The 6000-nt window shown below is 47.1% G+C and overlaps 1 protein-coding gene across 1 annotated transcript in view; it reads left to right on the top strand.

Annotated features, from left to right (window-relative positions):
• The first annotated feature begins 1977 nt into the window (after positions 1-1977).
• The window catches only part of RALA (RAS like proto-oncogene A), a 72437-nt gene continuing 68414 nt past the window's right edge, over positions 1978-6000 (top strand). The window contains exon 1 of the mRNA XM_023250203.2: positions 1978-2111. The gene's annotated coding sequence lies outside the window, so the exon portion shown is untranslated. The remainder of the gene's footprint in view (positions 2112-6000) is intronic.

The raw sequence follows: 6000 nt of genomic DNA, 5'->3' as shown, positions 1-6000 counted from the left end.
CATCTCTTGAGTTTGTAACGCTATACTAGGTATCATCGTCATATTCAGTTTCTTGTAAGCCTGACCTTTCTGGTCCTTACAAGAACATTAAACATTTGAGTATTAGCATGGGGGATTTTAAAAATGTTCTATTTCAGCAATTTGCCCAAGAAAAGGTAGCATGAAAGAAGTGGTTTTGAAACTGTGCTCAATAAAGGGAGACTGCAGTGGGCTTGGATGTGGTGATACAAAGCCTGTGATGTTTTTAACTTCAGCCCAGAATCTCCCTCAGAGCTTCCAGACCCATGTAGCATTGGACTGCACCGCTGGTACTTCACTCACCAGGTCCCAAATGGCACCTTTCCACATCCCCTGCCGGAGTCCAGCCATTCACTATCTCCTTTTTACAACTTTACCCTCCCCCCCAAACCAAAACAAGGAATCATTATTGCTACTTCCGTTCCCTTACCCAGAATCTGCCCTCAGCAATTACATTTACATTCAGCTGATCTGGCATCCTGATATTTTAGGAATCCATGTTTTTTGGATGCCAACTACCATTCACATAATGGTCCTTATCCTTTCTCTGGATTTCTGTAATGTCCCTTGTTTACAAGCCCTCCTGCCCTACTCCTCCCCTCAACTAACATCCTCCACCAACAGCCTAAATTGTAAATCTATCCAGGCTCATTCCTCTATCCATGGCCTCACCAAGACATGAAACACAGTTCACGATTTGGTTCCTATCTGCTTCTCCGGACTCTTTTTTCAGTAACCCAGGCTTGAACTTTAAACCCTGTAATTACTACTCAGACTTCTAAACACGTATCATCTGTCCATGGGCTGCATGTCTTTTTTGCTAAGATCTGGATTTGGCATCCCATCTCTTGTTTGTGCTGGGAAATCCCTTATCTTGAAACTCTAACACAGTTAGTGGTCATCTATTCTTTCCTCTGTACACCTTGATATATACACTTCAAATCATAATTATTTGCTTTTATGTCTGCGCATCAGACTGGGCATTCCTTGAACGAGGTGTGCAAAACAGGGAGTGGGTACTCAATAGGGGTGAGGAGGGGGTGGAGAAAAGGTAATAAATAAATGGCAGGAGATAAGACTCTATTTGCTAACGGATGTTAGGCAAAAGATCTATTTCGAACCTGTGGAAGGATTCAAATAAAGCAACAGATTTAGTGGAACTACTTCTAACTTAAGCTACCAAATCACAACACGGGGCCGACGTTTGATCTCAGCGCCACACCAGACACCAGACCTGCGGTGTCCAGGGGGTTCAAGGGCTCTCAGCACAGCAAAAGATCACAGACCATCCGCGGGGGGCGAGTTCTCCAGGGATCAGCAGTTAGATATGAGGCCCAGCGCAGGTACCGAAACCCTCCAGCCAGGCCAGGAGACTGACCAAACCATCTCCAAGGATTCGGCCCGCGACGAGCCACGTCGCCAGCTCCCCTTTGGGAAACCCCGGCTACAGGACAGAGCGGCCTCCACCCTAGGACAGCCAGGGAGAAGCGGCTGCCCCCCGGAAGCAAGATGGCGGCCTATGCTTTCCCCTCCTTCCCCGGGAACCCCCTCCAGGTCCCCAGAAGAGAGACAAGGACGTCGCGGCGCCGACGCTGAGATCCGGGAACCTCCGCGGAGCCCGCGGCCACTCCCGGGCCCCCGGGAGGCGACTCCATCTCGCCGGACGCGGGGAGTCGGGTGTGGGGCCGTCCAAAGGGCAGCGCAGCCCGCCCTCGGCACGCAGAGGGTGAACGCCTGCTAGCCCGCGCCCTCCTGGCCATTGTTCTCCAGCTCCGGCCCCAACACCCCCTTCTCCGCTCGCGAACAGGAAGTTACTCCCCAGCCGGCCCCGCCCCGCTTCCCAGCGCCCCGGAAGTGATCTGCGGCGGCTGCTGCAGAGCGGCCAGGAGGAGGGTGGATCTCTGGAGAGCGGAGCGCCCCTAGTCCTCCTCCTCCTCCTGCCGCCCAGGCTCCACCGCCGCCCGTCGGACTCGTCCTTCTGCCTCTCGCGGCGGGGAACCTCCCAGACGACCAGGGCTGAGCTCTCTCCGGCCGAAGCCAGCTCAGCCGCGGCTTCCGGAGCCCGCGGGGCGGCAGACCGGCTTGCGGTGCAGGTGAGCGATGCCTGCCCGGGCCGCCCCGGGAGAGGTTGGGGCCGCTGGGGCGGCGGCGGCGGGGGTGTGTCCGGGCGGCGGCGGGCCGAGGCCGAGGCTCAGGGCCCGGACGCGGAGATTGCAAGTGCCGCGTTCTGCCCGGGGACGAGCCCAGGCTGGAATCCGGGGCGCGGTGTTCGCTGCTGTGCGGGCGAGTGCACGCCCGAGAGCCGGCGGCTGCGGCGCGGTCCTCCGAGCCCAGCACCTCCTTGAGTTGGCCTCGTCGGAAGGTCACCCCGCATCTCTGGCCCGCCGCGCCGAGGTCCCCGCCTGGGCGGTGCCCGCGACCTGGGGGGACCCATCGCCACCGCCGCAGTCCCCGCGCCTCACTCCGCCCCTCTCTCCCCTCCTTCCCTTTCTTCCAGTCCTCGCCTGTACCAGAGCAGTTGCTTTTTAAGCATCTCCGCCAAGGTTTTGTGCCAGTCTAAGGAATGGCTTTTTCAGACTGAAGTCATTAGATGCTCCGCATTGAACTGCACTGGTTTACCCATATTAGGGTAATCCAGCCTCTAAAACGAAGAAGAGAATATAGATGTTGAGCGAGGGGGTGTTTCCTTCGTGGTTCGTTCCTTAAGGTTTTCCAGGAGTGGAAGATGTGATTTGTATGCTTTAGGCTGGGTATATATGTGTAAGTGGGCAGGGATGACAGCACAGAGAGGTGGCAGTGTTGTTTCAAGGTTGAAGGAGAATTAGGGAGTTAACTGGCCTTTGCTGGGAAACCTGAACGTCCAGACTTGTGAGAGCTTATCCAAGTGTCTTTAGGGTTGTGTGAGAACTCCAGTGCCACGCCCTACGTGTCAAGCTGAAAAGCACCCAATTTACAAATTGTGTTTGGTTGGGGGAGGGGGAGCTTTATAAAACGTGTGTCATAAGTTAATTCTTGTCTTGAAAGTACAGTACAACTTTAATCGTGTTCCCAAACTCGGATAACAAAATTTGTTAGTAAACTCGCAGAAGGCTTTTTTTTAGCTTCTTTTTTAATGTATTTAAATGTATCTTACTCGTTTATGTGGGTCTGTCTCTATTAATACAATATTACTATAAAATGACTTGTGATTCTTCAGACATTATTTTTAGACTTTGAATTTTTTCAGGGCAGGAACCATGTCTTATGCATCCATGTGTTCCCATGCTATGTCCCTGGAACAAAGAAGTTACTGCCGTATTTCCACTGAATGAATGAATGTGTAGGTGATCCCACAGTTGTTGCCTCAGGAAACATTTATTTTGTTGGGGTTTTTGTTTGTGTTCCAGTTTCTTAGTACATACAGACTTTGCTTTGTCTTAGTGTTTTTTTAGCAGGGTTAAAGGACGATTCAAGAAGAATCCTTTGCTGTCCTTCCAAAACTGTCCTCCCCTGAAAGGTTAAAATTATATTTGGGGTATTGTGATTAGGCATTATAATAACTTGTTGTATTCCAGTCTTAAATACTTACTACTTAAGCATGTTTATCCAGAGTTATTAAGAGATTTTCTAGTGATAGTAAGTTTATGTTTGCAGTTGATAACTGTTCCCTGTCTTAGAGGAAATTGGGAGTCACCACTGTTGGGAAAACATGGTACGTCACGGAATTGGTTACAGTGGCTTATTTCTCCCATGGGTACATGAAATCCTCTGACATCCTGGTATGACCTTGGCATGATTTACCAGTAGGCACTTCCACATTTCTTTTCAGAGATCCAGGTGTTCTCTACTGTGACTGCTGAATGTGCAGTCATCTGTATCACTTATTTTGAAGTAGTTCATACAACACTTCTTTGCAGGGCTCTCAGGGAGAAAGGGCCGACTTATAGGGAAGAATCTTGTCTACATTTGTTTATGGGGGGAGTTTTTGTCTCTAGAGGGTAGGGTTATTTTCACTTTAGGGAGGTCCAAAAAAAAAAAAAAAAGTGCTGATATCTTCTTTCCCCTCCAATTGTCTGGTGGCAGTCCTGCACTGGCTTTCCAGCTCAGCTTCTGCAGAACATAAATAAACGTACCAGAATCACTTCTTGTATGTGTATCAGTGTTATACACACTTGTATTCCTTAGTGGATGGAGGGCAAGGACAGTCACTTTTAGAATACAATGATATTTTTAAGAAGGGAAAAGATTATGATTTGGAAGAAGTAGGGAGACAGTTTATGGTTTTTATTGTTTTATAAAATGTTTTAACTCTCAGACACTAAGGTGAGGGAAGCCTGCAGTTTCTTATCTCCGAAACATCACCACTATACAGAGGTCAGATTTTTCTATTTTAATTCAACAACCCTCTTGGTAATAAATCCGTATACATTGATGCCTGCCAAGCGCTATGATAAGAGCTTTAGTTATATTATTTTTAAATCTCCACAGTACCTCTGTAAGATAGGCAGTTTTGCCATACTTTACTAAGACTAAGTTATTATTGTCTGGAGGCTAGTAGCTAGTAATTATTAGAATCTGGATTTGAAAGTAATGAATTCTGAGAGCATTGCATATTGCAATTAATCCTAAAAGGCTGAGGAAAAACAAGATTCTGATTGAGCTGAGCTTCAGGAATGTGAAGATAATGGGCCCTTCAGCACTCTTGGCCATCCAGTGGGTCCTGGGGTTACCACTGTTTATTTCCAGCGTGCCTACAAATACAGTGTTCTCATCTGCTGTGTATGCCATGATGAAAAAATGGTTGGATATTGTTCGGATAGGTGCCCTGGAGGAGTAGAGTATTAGGAACTCAACAGTGGTGTTGATACCGCTTTTTTACCTCTGAAGTACCTGAATAATTCCTACTTGAGAGGACTATGGAAAACCTATTTTGTAGTGCCCTTTCCTGAAATCTTGTTTTTCAGTTCTTTCATTAGAGGTGGTGGGGGTTGGGGAGGTTGTAGGGGAATTGGGAAGAATGGTAAAAGAGGCAGGGTTGTCTTGGGTCTGTTTTTACCATTTCGGACCATATATCGTTTTCTCTTTGGGTTTAGTGTAGAGGCTTAAAGGTGGCAGAACTTGTAAGGGTCTAATTGCTATTCACCCTTTCCCAGCCTGTGCATTTTTTTTCCTTTCAAAAAATGCACTTTTTTTTTTTTAATTTTTTTTTAACATTTATTTATTTTTGAGACAGAGAGAGAGCATGAACAGGGGAGGGTCAGAGAAAGAGGGAGACACAGAATCTGAAACAGACTCCAGGCTCTGAGCTGTCAGCACAGAGCCCGACTCGGGGCTCGAACCCACAGACCGCGAGATCATGACCTGAGCCGAAGTCGGACGCTTAACCGACTGAGCCACCCAGGCGCCCCTCAAAAGATGCACTTTTAATGGGCTTGATTTCAAGGATGTGTTCATCTCTTGGTTTAAAAAAAAAAAAAAAAAGTATGTAGCTCTAAGTAAAATATGGCTCATTCTCCAGTCCCCATTAGTAATAGTTTTTCTTTTTTTCTTTACATCTAAGACACCTTTTTTACTACCTTATGACACTCATAAGGATTTGGCTACCATATAGGAAAAAATGAAATTAAAGCTCCATGAGTTTTAAGAGTCATGGGAATACACTTTAGAAGAGAATTTAAATCTCTGATGTAATTATACCCAAAGGTATAGTTGCTCAACATCAAGATTGTAGTCTGTGCAAGCCAAAATCAGCAAGCTGACATAAAATATTGTGATATTATTCTTAAAAGCCTTCACAGTTAGAATTCACAGTTAGAATTGTGACACACACAATCTCTTTGAAATCTGAGGTCCAGTTGGGTTGCCGAATTCACTTATTGAAACTAAAGGTCAGAGTTTGACAATGTCGTGTTGGAGAATAAGACATAGTAAGATTATGAAATGACTTCTACTCCCAGATGCATTGTGAAGGGTGGGCAAAGATCCCCGGTTTCGACAAAGGTC

This window comes from Felis catus, chromosome A2 (genome assembly GCF_018350175.1).
Source record: "Felis catus isolate Fca126 chromosome A2, F.catus_Fca126_mat1.0, whole genome shotgun sequence".
Taxonomy (NCBI): domain Eukaryota; kingdom Metazoa; phylum Chordata; class Mammalia; order Carnivora; family Felidae; genus Felis; species Felis catus.
This window is presented reverse-complemented; position numbering and strand designations above follow the sequence as displayed.